The sequence below is a fragment of the Lactuca serriola genome, chromosome 8 (assembly GCF_051521515.1).
Source record: "Lactuca serriola cultivar US96UC23 chromosome 8, Lser_US96UC23_V15, whole genome shotgun sequence".
Lineage (NCBI taxonomy): Eukaryota > Viridiplantae > Streptophyta > Magnoliopsida > Asterales > Asteraceae > Lactuca > Lactuca serriola.
This window is the reverse complement of record NC_136415.1, coordinates 243,026,353-243,042,353: the sequence shown is the minus strand read 5'-3', so window position 1 is coordinate 243,042,353 and position 16,001 is coordinate 243,026,353. Positions and strand designations below refer to the sequence as shown.

The 16,001-nt window shown below is 36.6% G+C and overlaps 1 pseudogene; it reads left to right on the top strand.

Annotated features, from left to right (window-relative positions):
• Window positions 1-5,688: 5,688 nt before the first annotated feature.
• LOC145067976 (3beta-hydroxysteroid-dehydrogenase/decarboxylase-like) lies at window positions 5,689-7,417 on the top strand (annotated as a pseudogene).
• The last annotated feature ends 8,584 nt before the right edge of the window (window positions 7,418-16,001 follow it).

Below are 16,001 nucleotides of genomic sequence, written 5' to 3'. Positions count from 1 at the left end.
TTGAATCTTTTCAAAGGTGTTAGAATTATACGTAATCTTATAAACACAACCATGTTCACTGCAACATCTATAAACCATGACAAATAGAGTTATCGTTCTTTGTGGTGGATCTAAATAGTCCACATCAATGTGTACTAGATCCTTTATTCCTTCACTTGACTCATATAAACACGTGATCAACGAATACGAATTAGTTATAATCGTCCAATGATCAAGATTCTCATACATCACATAATTTAAATTGTATGACTCCAAGTTTCTATCCAACTAAAATTTGGGTGATGAGAATTCCTTTTCACTTGGTTGATTATGACATTTCCACAAATGATACAACTAAGAATCAAATCTACATTTAACATTGCTAATAATAGAAATATAACCACCCATTTTCATAATTGCATTTGTAAGGAAACATAAAGTAAACTAGACAAAAATTGATGATGAGTGGAAAAAAAAATTTCATTACAATACGAATATATGAAAACTATGTTTCTAGATATTTCCTAAGCAATCTATCATAAGTCCTAAGCAGCAGTTCAAAAAATCTGATCATCGAACTATGCGATAGAAATTCATCTCTCACGATCAGATTCAGTTTACTCTTCCTAAGCTTCCTTCTGCCTCTTAGATTCTTCAAAACATCAAAATGTAACTATCAAATCATGTATTAAGAATCTATAAATAGGAACTTAATAAAGTAATTGAGTTATATAGTGGATGTACCTGGAATAGAGTCATACAACTTGCCTTTACTATCCCTACGATCTTTCAGGTAGTCTGGGCAGCTTCGTGCCCAATTCCCCTTCGATTGGCAATAGAAACACATGGACATTTCGGATTAGCACATGGAACTATCTCAGAATTACCCTTTCTCTTTATCATATGGAAAATCGGTTTCACCTTGGCTGACCTCTTTCCATTGGGAAGAGAAACCTTTTCTAGACTACCAATGTTTCCATTGTCAATGTCCATGGAAATTTTGGAGACAGGTCCTTCAAATATTTTTGCTTGACTTGTGCTTCATAAGCATTTCTGCTTCAGCAGCAATCAACACATATGTTAGATCAATTTGGGTCACGTCGTGGTCCCTTATATAGTAGTCTTTAATGAACTGACTACATGATTCAGGAAGCGAAACTAGAACCAAGTCAATGGCCAGCTCCCTTGGGAAAACGACACCAAACATCCCCAATCTGTCAATGTACGGTTTCATTTTCAGAACATGCACACATGCAGACTTTCCATCTTGATGTTTACATGCCAATAGGGCTTGAGTAGTTTCGTACTTTTCAACTTGAAGAAGCCATGACTTTGGGAGAGTCACTGGAGGGGTTGGCAGAAAATTTGGAGAAGCATGATTTCTAGTTCCACCATTTCTTAAAGAAAAGAAAATTATTGCACCTTGATCAACATGTGGATGTTCATCTTCAGATAGAGAAGTAAAAACATTTCTAGAAGAACGAGGGATACCATTGTTGTTTGAACTTGACATATAAAGGGAGAATAGAGAATTCAAGTTAGTTGATTTTAATCCATAATTATTAACCCAAAAATTTAAATTAAGGCTAGGATCCATATTTTCGATTTGAATTATGAAGAGGGATGCTGTAATGGAATTCGAATCTATTTTAGGTAGGTAAGGCATTTACCAATTTCAATCTTATGAAACTCCTAGATCTTTTTATATTCATTGAAGTATTCATTGGCATGATTAATCTCGATTATGCTATCACTTTGTAACTGGGATGCCAAGGATCACAAACGAGATGTGAATAACATTGCAAATTAGCTTGGTACTCTTGACGTCATTTATCATATGAAATTAACGTGTCGGTTAACCACACACGCTCCATTAATTCAATGATAATTTACGAGACACCCATTGCCAACAATATTAGCCCCATATTAGTGTGTCGGTTAACCACATACGCTCCACTGATGACTAACAAGGTGCAATGTGCAATTTCATGGGTTAGCATCAAATTCACATTTTCCTAAACTAACTAACACTACTAGAAAACGGACCTTTAATGATACGCTTTTTATGACACGCACTGATTAATGATACGCAAAAGGATGTGCCCTAAAAATAATGTCAGATCTTTAGAAATTTAAAGAATTTTGGACGCGCATTTTTGCGTGCCTAGAATTAGTGTCTCACAAAAAAAACACGGAGGGTGCTTATCTTAAAGGCATGCCGTCTAGAAATGTCACTTTATAATTTTATAAACGCGCTCTTCAGCAACTAGCAGCGGGAAAAAGGAAATAAAAAAAATTAGAAAAACCGCCTTCCTTCCTTGTTTCCCCTCTTTAGCTATGGGTGTGTTCTTTGACCATAAAAATCTTCTCCGGTCTTCCTCCGCCTCCCTACATCTAGTGTTGCTTGCTTCTTTCTCTTGCACTCCAACAGTCTCCATCGATTCTTCCCCATTCATTGACATCGATTAAGGCTCATTTACTTCTAGCCACTGGAACCACTATATCTCCCACTCGATGTTGAAATTGTCAGAAAAAGCCCTAATTTAGTATTATACTCTCAAGTCTCAATATTAGAATGCAAATATTGATTGTCGTTTGTTTCTTATTCCCCACAGATAAATCGAAAAAGGGGAATTAGAATGACGATGAAGGTAGCGGGAGTTTTGGTCCGGTGGTCGTGGTTCATCTATCGAGAAAGGAAGATGGGAACGCAAGCAGCCATGGTGGCTCGATGATGGAAATCAATCGATAAAGGGGAAGCACCTCTGGTGCGGGATCGATTTGACAAAAGGAGAAGGGAGAAGCAGAGACGCTTCTCTTGTCTGCCGTAGCTTAGGGGGGGTGCTCCGGCGGTCTCCTTGGCTGTTCTTCCTTGTTGCCAGCAGATTACATGTAGGGAGGGGACTCAACTAGTCCGATGGAGAAGGGCAAGTAGCGACCGGTAGATCGGGACGATCAATCTATTCATGAGGAGGAGGAGGAAATTATTTGTTCCCGGTGAGCCTTCCTTGGCTTCTTAGACTCCGTCATCGGTAGAAATTGGGGTAAACGAGTCGGGTTCTTGTCTGATTTCGATAAAATAAATGGAGTGAGGAAAGGTTTGGGTGGAGGTCTGATCGATGAAAACAGTGGGAGCCTCTTGGTCTCGCCGGATGCTACTGCATCTCCAGTGGTCGTTGAGAACGAAGGGGAGGACCTTTGGGGTTTGGATAGATCGAAGGAAGAAGAATGAAGCTGTGGTGGTCTTTGGTGATTGAAGGTAAACGGATGGGGTTTTCTTGAACCTCACAGGTCGTATTCTTTCGTAGATTTAATGCTTTCCATGAATCTTTTTTGCTTGCCCTGTTTGCACTTTAAATTAGGCTTTATGTAAAATTGCAATATTCGTTTATTTGTTGATGAGATTTAGGGTTTTAATCGTGTTGTTATTAGGGGTTGTTTTTACTTGTGTTATATGATCCCCTTTAACTAAGTCTAGAAAGTTTATTTTCATTCTTCGGATTCATGTTGTTTTAAAGAAAATTGAACTCTTCACCTTGTCTGCGTAGGCTAAGCACACACGGAGATGTCCTGTATATATCTTAATTGTGTTGACTTCAGGGGTTATATGGTTTTTTTTACTTGTATTATATGATTCCCATTAACTAAGTGTAGAGAGTTGATTATTCTTTCTTCAGATTCGTGTTCCCTTAAAGAAAACAATGATCTGTTCACATTGTCTGCTACTCTGCTTAGGCTGAATAGACATGTAGATGACCATGTATGGTCCAAATTCACTTCAATTCATGTTGAATTGCAAATTTGATTTGTAGATGAGATTTAGGGTTTTAAGCTTGTTATTTTCAGGGGTTATCTGGATATTTTTACCTGTTATATGATCCCTTTTAAAAAGTGTAGAAAATTGATTGTGCATTCTATACATTCATATTCCTTTAAAGAAAAATGATCTATTCACCTTGTCTCCTTAGGCTAAGCAGTAGTTAAGTCTGTACATTTTCTCTAAATATACATTTATATTACATCTTTTCATTTGCAGGCCTTTGAAAAGTTTACCAGACCTATGATTGGTAGGAAAGAGCTGCTCAAGAACACGCTTAAAAAGCTGCAAATGCATGGAAGTTGATTGTTAATCTTCAACTATCTGGTAATCTTTACTTTAATGAAGCAAAGGTGACTATTTTCTCATATCACACTTTCACCATTTTCACTTGGCTATGCACTTTTCGTTAATCTCAGAAGAAGAAGCCAAATGGTTGCGATTTTATATTGATGAGCCTACTTATACTGATCTTCACTGGGTAATTTCTTGTCCTTCCCAACTCCCAAGTCTTAGTTATGAACATGCTTATGGATGTTTGTTTGGAGATTTTCATTTTCTTATCAACCACAAGTGATAACTTTGCACATATGATGGAATGGATCTATGTCCCTTCTGAAACTATATAGATGATTACTTTTATCTTCAATGATTAACAAAAAGATTGTGCTCTATGATTTCCTAGGGATTGTTCATCCCGGCCATAGAAGGACAAGGCACTGAGGAACAAAAACAGAAATGGTTGCCATTGGCCCAAAAGATGCAAATTATTGGTTGTTATGCACAAACATAACTTGGTCATGGATCCAATGTTCAAGGTCTTGAAACAATTGCAACATTTGATCCCCAAACGGACGAGTTTGTCCTTCACAGTCCTACTTTAACTTCAAGCAAAGCAAGTAACATGAAATGGACTGTTCTTATATTAAGATCCCCCCTTTTCTCTTTGTTTTTCTACTTTTTGATATTTTTTCTTATTTTCTAATTCAACTTTGTTTCCACTCTCTTAATCTTTTCTTTCGTGGTGGCCTGGTGGATTGGGGAAAGTGTCAAGTTCTCATCTACAACACCACTAATAATATTCAAAGGCTGACTATCCAATAATATTTTGGCCCTGGTGATAAGTTGCTTGTTCCATCTTTAGCTGCTGCTACAAGGGCATGGAAATCAAAGGTAATCTGAAATTCGGCTATAAGTTTAATGAATCTTTATTTAATTGGAATTGATTTTAATTTTTACATTTTGTGGTTGATTTTTGGATCACCAGTTTATTATAGGGGATGGAACAAACATGTATGATTTCACTTATGTTGAGAATGTTGCACATGCTTATGTATGTGCTGAAAGAGCTCTACTTTAGATGGATCCGCATCAAAGGGAGCTGTAGGAGAGGTAATTTAAATAAACCTTTTCAATTTTACTTGAGATAATATATGAAGTTTTTATTATTTTTTAATTTTTCAGGCTTACTTTATAACGAATATGGAACTAATACAATTTTGGGAGTTCATGTCACTTATTCTTGTAGGGCTTGGGTATGAAATGTATATTCTTCTTATTGGTTTGTTTTCATGGAAAGATTAAGCTCCACTTTGTATTTATTTCTTATTTTATGTAGTTTGCAGGCCAAGAATCAAGATTCATGCATCTGTGATGATGCCTATTGCAAAAATGGTGGAACATACTTACTTTGTCTGTTAAATCCAACATCTGCCTCAGCACCACCATGTACATGTGTATAAAGGTAACTTAATTAGTTTTGTAAATTGTAATTCAGCTTTATCTATCCTTCCTATAGATATAGACTTTTTATGATAATTTAACTACATGGTCATTGTTTCTAGCATTTGACATGGTTTGATGTGTGATTTTGCCATTATGCAGCTTGTGAAGGGGCAGAATTGGTTTTCCATATGGCTGCACCTGATTCCTCCATTAATAACTACCAGCTGCATCATTCAATCAATGTTGAAGTTAAAAAGAAAGATAATAAACAAAGTTAGTTAATTTCTAAGAGAGTATTAACTTTTGTTTTTGGATTTACAGGTACTAAGAACATAATTGATGCTTGTACTAAACTTAGTGTGAAGAGGCTTATCCATACAAGTTCTCCTAGTGTAGTTTTTGATGGGATACATGAAATACATAATGGAGAAGAATCATTGCCATAACCTTCTAAGCATAATGATTCATATTCTGAAACTAAAGTTGAGGGAGAGGCACTAGTTATCAAGGCCAATGGGGTTTATGGTCATTTAACATGTTGCATTCGTCCTAGTAGTATTTTTTGCCCTGGTGATAAGTTACTTGTTCCCTCTGTAGTTGCTGCAGCAAGGGCAGGGGAATCAAAGGTAATCTGAAATTCGATTATATAAGTTTTTAATGAATCTCTATTTAATTGAAACTGATTTTAATTTTTACATTCTTTGGTTGATTTTTGGATTACCAGTTTATTATAGGAGATGGAACAAACATGTATGATTTCACATATGTTGAGAATGTTGCACATGCTCATGTATGTGCTGAAAGAGCTCTAGCTTCAGATGGATCTGCCTCAAAGAGAGCTGCAGGATAGGTAATTTAAATAAACCTTCTCAATTTTACTTGAGACAATATAATATATGGAGTTTTTATTATTTTTTAAAATTTCAGGCTTACTTTATAACGAATATGGAACCAATAAAATTTTGGGAGTTCATGTCACTTATTCTTGTTAGGCTTGGGTTTGAATGGTATATTCTTGATTTTTGGTTTGTTTTCATGGTAAGATTAAAGCTCCGCTTTGTCTTTATTTCTGATTTTATGTAGTTTGCAGGCCAAGAATCAAGATTCCTACATCTATTGCAAAATTGGTGGAACGTACTTACTCTGTCTGTTAAATCGAACATCTGCCTCAGCACCACCATGTAGATGTGCCATCCTCTTTTAGTTAACAACCCTACAATCACTGAAATTAGATTGAACCAGTGAATTTGAATCATATCTTAACAGGGAAGGAAATTGAATCAGATATTAGTTAATAGTATTTTCAAGATAATCACTATTCAAATTTCAACCATTAAATGTTCGTATATTCCAATTGTTGCTTGGGCTTTCTGGAGTAATGCTTATCGTGCTATCTGTTATCCCTTTTCTTGTTTTGCCTTACAAAAATTGTGTATTACAGCAATATTGCCTTACAACAACTGTCTTATACAAAATTTTCCTTACAGCAATTTTGTGTTATTGTGTTATAGCAAATTTGCATATCCATTTTTCTCTTTGCGCTGCATTTCTTACAAGGAACATGACTGTGGACTGGAAAAGCTTTCATGACTAACATAATTAATTTCATGCAATATTGTGTTATTGTGTTATAGCAATTTATGCAATGATGAATTGATGATAACTTATTTTGATTATACTCTCCAGGTATTATGGGAGCCTTTCCTTGAACCCTGGAAGTTCCAAGTAAGCTTAAGAAGAAAGCAAGGAAAAAGTGCCCTTCAAAACAGCCCAATCATGACAGATGTTCATCTCGAGTCAACAATGAATCTCAATATCAATGTTACAGAATTCTTGATTGAGGTTGCTTTTAGAACACTTGTAATGGTATACTTCTTCAGAAAGTTGATAACATGACTTATGTTCGTGATAAAATCATCTGGATGTACAAACAAGCAAATAATCTAGATTTCAAGTATTCCAGCACCTTGAAAATTATTACATTGCTATGTTTCACATTTAACCCTGTTTTCTAATATTTTTTTGGTTGAACATGTTATTCCTCAAATTTTAACATATTCTTGAATTGTGACTCACCCCTACAGCTTTCTGAATGCAGGCTTATTTTGGTGCTAGATTAAGTGGAGTTCTGGCTTGGTGTGTGTCAGTGGGAAGGAACCAACCCAATGCCCCCGGAGTTCTGGCACCTTCCATCTTTACTTCCTATGTATCCAGGTTAATCTACTTGTATTAATTCATGTCTCAAAGTGTGTATTCCAATATCAGGTATCATGATTTGTGTATTTATAAAATTTTGAAATAGGGTCTTGCTCAATGTTTTAGCTGTGTTTTCTCTAAGGGAGATCAACTTATCAAAAGTAATTTACAACCCTTTCTCTATAAATGATGTTGTGATTGTGGGAGAGGTGTTGTGTTTTTCTCTGTTGCTAGGTAACCTTCTCAACAACAACATTCTACTTAAGCAGGTGAGTAATCAAGATTAAGGGAGACTTGTAATCATGTTTGACATTCCTTTCCAGTAAGAAACAGAGTTGCATGATTATTTGTTACTTTTATAGGAATGTATAACCCATGTTAGCAATGTATTATTTTTGTTTAACATTTGAATGATTCTTTGTATGACATTATAATTTGTGCAATTTATTTTATTTTTTGAGTATGAAATTTTATTTTATATTATGCAATGCATTGTATTTTTGTATATGGCATTTTATTTCTATTATGAGAAATTAAATGAAAATTTAATTTAAAAATTAATAAATATATAAATTTATTTTTTTAAACATTTAAATTTACGATACGCAAAAATGTGTGTCATCTTCATTTATGACATGGCCTTTCTTGATAGGGGCTTTCTTGATACGCATTGCGTGTCATTAACACGCGCGTCGTAGGGTTACGACACGCGAATGCGTGTCGTCTTCCTTTATGACAGGGCCTTCCTTGATACACATTGCGTGTCGTAAACGCGCGTCGTAATTGCGTGTCGTAAATGAGCGTCGTAAATGCGCGTCGTCTATAGACGACGCACAAAAGCGCGTCGTCTCTCTTTATGACAGGGCCTTCCTTGACACGCATTTGCGCGTCGTCTGAGCCTTTTACGACGCGCAATGAGCGTCGTAAAAGGCTGTTTTTCTAGTAGTGTAAGAGTGGGATTTTAGAAAATAGTTTAGTTACTTTATCTCACTATACTTTTAATAAAGTTATGTCATATCAAACCCGTTCGGCTAGCGACACTCCACCATACAAGAGACGGTGGGTAAGAATGGATACCCGATGGCGATCATTTTACAGGCCGTTTCCTTAAACTTTCCTTATAGTATGGCTTCGTGAATGAGGCGTACTAGCGGTTCGACTGACTTTTCTTATACGTATATATTAAACTATTAATTATACATATAGTATAAGGTGAATTTTATACATTTTAAAATTTAAAGTGTTTAATCTTTTAATAAATTAAACTTTTAATTTAATTAAATTTAAACCATATATGGATTTATTAATTATCCTTTAATTAATCATTTAATTAAATTATTAACAAAATCCATACGAATGTAACTTAGGGTTTATATTTTAAATTTCAAAAATTAAACCTTTTAATTTAAATTTCAAACAACCCTAAAATTAACTTTAATTAATAATCAAATTAATTATTTAGTAACCAATTATGAATACATTAATTATCCTTTAATTAAGCAATTAGTTAAATTATTAATCATATCCATAAGGATAATTATAATCAAATGAAATCAACATTATCCAATTCATAATTATCATGTTAGGTCATATTAAATTATCTAATATTACCAAAATTCGGATTATGGCAGATTTATTAAAAGATAATTACCAAATATTAACCAAATAAATCAAGTTAGGCAAGAAAATCCAAAATCAGGATCTGACGCACAAACTCGCTGAGTTGTAGTCCAACACGTCGAGTCCGAAGAACCAACTCGACAAGTTCGAAGAACAGAATGACGATTAAGTTTTCTCTTCCTTGTTCAAGTTCATATTAGTATCAATTCAATAGAAAACTAAACATAGGCTTTGATACCGCTTATGGGTTTTGAGCATAAAATACAATCTTATGTGTGCATGCAACCCTAATTGAAGATCTACATTTTCTATAATTGAACATACAATAATGAACAACAAGGTATAAACCCTATATACCTGGTATATAATCGAAATTCATATAATAAAGGTTATAATACATACCTTCAAGATTGTTATTGTAAACAATCTTGAATCCTTGCTTGAAAGACCTTTGGTAGCAAGCGCCATAAGTGTCGCACCTCTAATGGTTCACAAATAAACTCAAGCAACCAAGTAATACTATAGAGAGAGTAATAATATAGAAATCTCGGCCCTTATGCTCTTACAGGATTCATAGCCAAAATTTAACCCTAAGGAGGGTTTATATAGGTGTTAGGAAAGTATTGGATAAGGCATGTATATCCAAGATAACCCTAATCCCATAACTTCCTCCCTAAGGTATCCAATGTACCATTAGAGTCCAAGGAAACCCTATGAGCATCTAGAATTCGTTCCCCCTACTATAGGGAGGTTCTAGAATTGCTCAATGCTCAACTATTAAACATTGACACCTTTTGTCCTTGCATTTTTAATTAATTCCTTTAATCCCAAAATTAATTCCAAACTAATTTTAGATTAAATATTAATTAAAGAATATGATTTCTAATTAATATATGATTTCCATAATACGTTAATAAATCATTTATTTTGATTTCTAATTAATTTATTAACCAAGTAATAAATTAATAAGTCATTCTTCTCTCTCTAAAAGTTATCCTATTCAATTGCCAGGTTTGATGACAACCCAAAAGGACTGTGCTACCATCAATTCAAGTATATACCAATTGTAGTTATGGGCTTAGACATCTAATCTAACAGGAATCTGGTGAAAATTCCTTTGAGTAAACACAATTGTCAAACTAGTTCCAAGTGTAGCCATTCGAGATCATGAATGAATCAAATCTCTTGTACCATTGTCTGGGAGACTGCTTCAACCTATATAGGGATTTATTCAGCAAACATACATGATCCTTCTTAGAATCAAGGAACCCTTCTGGCCGACACATATAAATCTTCTCTTCTAAGTTCCAATGAAGAAATGCAGTTTTCACATCAAGCTGTTCAAGCTCTAGTTGAAATGCACTCACCATGGCCAAAAACTTGAATCGTCTTTTGCTTCATGACCGGTGAGAACACCTCGTGATAATCAATTCCTTTTTTATGAGAAAACCCTGTTACCACCAACCTTGCCTTGAACCTAGCTGGTTCAACTCCTGGTATCCCTTATTTCTTCTTAAAGATCCATTTGCTTCCCACTGGCTTCACTCCCTTTGTAATGGAATGAGAACCCATGTTTCATTCTTGTCGAAAGATTGCATTTCATCATTCATGGCCATCAACTAGTCATTTCATTCTTTACTCGCCACATCCTCTTTATACGATTGAGGCTCCTCAGTGTCAATGTGTTCTCGAGTTGCTAAAGCAAAAGTAATGGAGTCAAGTTCACCTGAATTCACACATCCCACATATTTATCAAGTTGTCGAATGACCCTCCTTGATCTTCTATTTGCTATTGATTTTGACCCATCATCCTTCCCGGCATCAGCACCACTGGATGAAGATCTGTCCCACCTCCACCCCCGGACGTTTCCACCATCCTTGGTTTGGGGCTAAATCCAAGGACCGAGAAATAACAAGTATTTGCCATACTTAAAGATATAAAAGTGGTTTTAAATTGGCATAAAACCCTTTTTGATTTGAAGGAAAGTCCTGTAACAAATGATGTGTAGTCTTAAATACCAAGACCGAAAGTGTACAGTAATATCCTTACTTAATGATATAAATAGTGATTTTAAATCGACATAAAACCCCTTTTGATTTATAAAAAGTCCCGTAAACTTTATGTATTGTTAGCTCCCTATGTGAGTCGCTATAACCATACTATGACTAGAGGTAACCTGCACAACATCCTTCAGACGCCCTGATCCGATGACTCTTGTCACCCGCAGACCTGTCGGTCCGGCTGTAGCTAGCAGCGAGGTGTGGGATGTCAACCCCAATATAAATCTATACACAATTATCACGCTCTCCCTACTAGAGATGCACACAAAAACTGGTTTCACTATTCAAAACCGGATCCAATCCGAAACCGGATTGGGTCAAAACCGGTTTTGACCAAACCGGATCAGATCGGATTTAAAACCGGATTTTCAATCGGATCCTAATCCTATATTCCAAATCGGATTTGATACCGGATCATAAATCGGATTCGCTAAAAACCGGATCCAAATCTGCCCCAAAAGCCGATTAAAACCCACTAAAATCGGTTTAAACCGGTTTCAAATCGGATTAGAATCGGATTCGGATTTTGGTTGGAACCGGATCGGATTTTGACCGGATTCGGATCGGATTTTGACCGGATCGGATTTTTGATGACGTAAGCGAAACCGGATCGGATTCGGATCCGGATCGGATTGGATCGGATTCGGGTTTTGTGCATCTCTACTCCCTACAAGAGATTTTGGTTATAACTTACAGGAATTTGGATCTCGTACTCGGATGTATGGGGAGAGAATGTCTCACAACCTGAGTTAACAAGTTTACTTGCAGTGTGCGTGAGTGTAGAACCTTTTTGTATAAATGTACCCTTTTTGTATGAGTGTGTTATGTGGTGTATCATAAACTATAACTATTATGGTTTATCAAAACAAGGGTAAAAGTGGTAATGTACATGAAGTCCTCTACCCCCGGACGTTTCCGCCATCCTTGGTTTGGGGGTGTGACAAGATCCCATGGGTTGCTCTTGGGTTTCATCTTGTCCATGTTGTTTACTGCCTCCTTGCTCTATGTTACTTATCACAACTTTGTCTAAATTTTGAGTTGTAAACTCCACCTTTTGGCTAGCACCCTGATCTTTATTCCCTACTAGACTTGTATCACCTCCTCCTTGGTTACCCATGGCAGATTCATCAATGGTCACATCTCTACTCATGATAAATTTAGGAGTTCTTCCTTATTCTATACACCACGGTCAATAACCTTTTACTCCTGTCGCATACCCTAGAATTATGTATTTCATTGCCCTTGGCTCAAGTTTACCGCCATTCACATGAGCATATGTGGGGCATCCATACATCTTGAGGAGTCTTCAATTCTACTGCAATTGATGGTAATCTGTTCACAAGATAGAAAGCAATGTTAACTGTTTCCGCCTAAAATTGCTTGGATAAGTTAGCAAATATTCGCATGCACCTATCACGTTGCATGAGTGTTTGGTTCATCTGTTCTGCCACTCCATTTGTTGTGGTGTGTGTCGTACAGTAAGGTGCCTCATTATACCTTCTGCCTTGCAGAAATTATCAAATGAAACATTGTAGAACTCCAACCCGTTGTCTATACTCAAAGTCTTGACTTGTTTTCCAGTCCTTTTCTCAACCATGGTCTTATAATCCTTGAACTTGCCAAACACCTCATCTTTGGTCTTCATAAAGTACAACCAAACCTTCCTTGAATGGTCATCAATGAACGTTACAAAGTATGAACATCGTCCTTAAGACTTCGCTGGTCCAGGACCCCACAGATGTGAGTGAACATACTCCTGGATTTCATTGCTTGTGTGTTGATTGGTACCGAACTTCACTTTGTGATGCTTTCCCTTAACGCAAGCTTCATAAAGCTTTATTTTTCCAGTGGCCTCTCCACCAAGCAGTCATTGTTTTCTTAGAACTGACATGCCCTTCTCACTCATGTGCCCCAACCTACGATGCCACACCTCCGTCTTGTCATCACCTTCATTTAAGTATTGAGAGATAGCCACCATTCCCATAACCATATTGCCTTCTAGGATATAGATCCCTCCACGATTTATCTTCCCTTTCATTATAACCACAGAGCCTTCGGTCACTTTGAACCAGTCACCTTCACCAGTGTACCTCATCCAATTCTTAGCCAATGTGTCAAGAGAAATCAAATTCTTTCGATGTTATGGAATGTACCAGGAATCTAACTTCCTGACCATGTCATCGTGCATCTTGATCTGCACCATGACACTAACTTTGATATTGCTCACCCAATCATCACCCATCTTGACTGTGCAATCCCACACTTTGAAGGTGTGGAACAAGTCACGATTATACGTCATGTGATAGGAAGCTCCAGAATCCAAGACCCAAGCATTAGCAACTTGATGTACTCATAGTCAGTACATCACCATCGTTCCCTTCATCAGAACTTTCCTGAACCACATCAGTAGTGTTATTGCTGCTTGATTCACTCTTGAACTTCCCATTCTTCGGTTGTGGACAATTTCTCTTGAAGTGTCCCTTCTCCTTACAATTATAACATTTCATGTTCAATAAACCTTTAAACTTTGATTTTGAACATGATCGCCCTCTATTCCCCCCTTTCCTCTCCTTTGTCCTACCTATCCCTACAAACAAACTGGCACTGGACACCTCCTCTCCAACTAAAACTTTCTTTTTAGCTCCTTGGACATCAGATAGTCCTTCACATCATTCACAATGATCGTTGTCCTACCATAGAGCATGGTATCATTGAAGTTCTCATATGAGTTCGGAGGAGAACATAAGAGAATGAGCGCCTAATCTTCTTCTTCAATCTTCATATCAACCCCTTGTAGATACAAGATGATGCGGCTGAAGTTATCCAAATGATCTTTCACTTGGGTACTTTCAGATATTTTGAGAGAATACAACCTTTGCTTCTGATACAACCTGTTTGTTGGTGAGTTGTTCTGGTACTTGTCACAAAGTTTATCCCAGAGCCTATAAGCAGTTGTTTGATCCACGACCTGCCTCAATACTTCTTTTGTTAAGCTTGACAGAATGGCACTACGTGCCTTCATCAGAATGTGCACCTTATTCTTAGCCGCCATGTCCTTTGGCAGTTTTGCCTCTCCTTCCAGTGCCGTTGCACAACCTTGTTGAACTAGAAGAGTCTTCCTCTTTACCTTCCATAAGGTGAAGTCATTTGAACCATTAAATTTCTCCAAATCAAACTTGTGAGTAGACATCTTCAATCATAGGAATACAAACCGCAACTCTGATACCACTTGTTAGGAAGTAAAGCGGATAACTAGCAAAACTATATACACACAAGACACATTATTTACGTGGTTCGGTCAAAGTGACCTATGTATAGGGGCAGAAGGGGAGTATTCTTTATTTCAGAGCTCTCAAACAGAGATTACTAGTACAATTAAACGAAGATTCGCCTATCATACCAAATGACCTAGCATGCATCCCTATTTATACTTGATGGATCAGACCTAAAACCCTAATGGGCCCATGAATGGTGTCAACCAATCAAAATCCTCCATGCAACATCTTCTGGGACATTCTTGAGCATTGTTAGATGCATTTTAAAAAGCATCTTTTAGCATAATTTCCTATGTATTTCATTATAAAAAGCTAACTAATTCTTTATTATTCTTACGTATTTCATGTTTCATGATTATTTTGTAGAATGCCCGTGCTACTCACGTTTGTTATGACTTTTCAGGGCTATTTGGAGCACATTGATTATTGTGCGAGTTCGTGATGCGTTTTGTGGATGCTTTGGAGCTTAACTGGAGTCTAGACCAAGGAAGGATGCCGGGAAATGATCAAGAACTGCTTGGAAAGAGGAACAACGAACAAAAGCGCCAAGAAGCAGTACCTGCGATCGCACCTTGTCTCCTTGCGATTGTAGGTTTGCCTTTGTGATCACATGTTCGGTCCCAGCTTGCCTTCGTGGTTGTTTCGAGCCAGAAAATTTATCAGCTTAGGAAAAGTGATACATACGATCGCAGGTTGGTCAATTTGGGTCGAAATGGCAACGTACTTCATTAAAAAGTTTCGTAACACGTTTTGGGAGATACATGTGATCACAGGTATGCCCTTTGTGATCACAAGTACGACGTTTTGGCAGCTAGACGTATAAATACAGCCTGATACTCTTCCAGTAACCCTAATTTGGCGATTCAAAGGCGATTTTTAGAGGTTTTCTAGTGAAGAACGCAGATCTAAAGGAGACGATTCAATTTCCATTCTTAGTTTAGTACGATTTATCGTTTAGATTCTATTTCCACTGTTTGTAATCCGTTTTTAGCCATGTCAGGCTGAAAACTCAGATTTCAGTTTCGCAAGACGCAACCTTTTGGTATGATTAATTATTAGGCACTATGTTTGACTATGATTACTGTTAAGTTTGATCAATTCTGTGTTAAATTGAGTGTTTGATTTTGATTTCAATTTCTGTTGGCCACGTAAATTGTTTGTGAATCATTCTAGTCATCTAGTTGTTTAGACCTGTAATTGTCTAGATTCATTGGTAAAATGTAACAAGTATTAGATTAATTCTGAATTTAGGGTTAACTCTAATATGAAATGATCAAACAAGTTTTACCGCCTCCGAGCTTATGAGAGGTATTGAACTTTACTAGGAA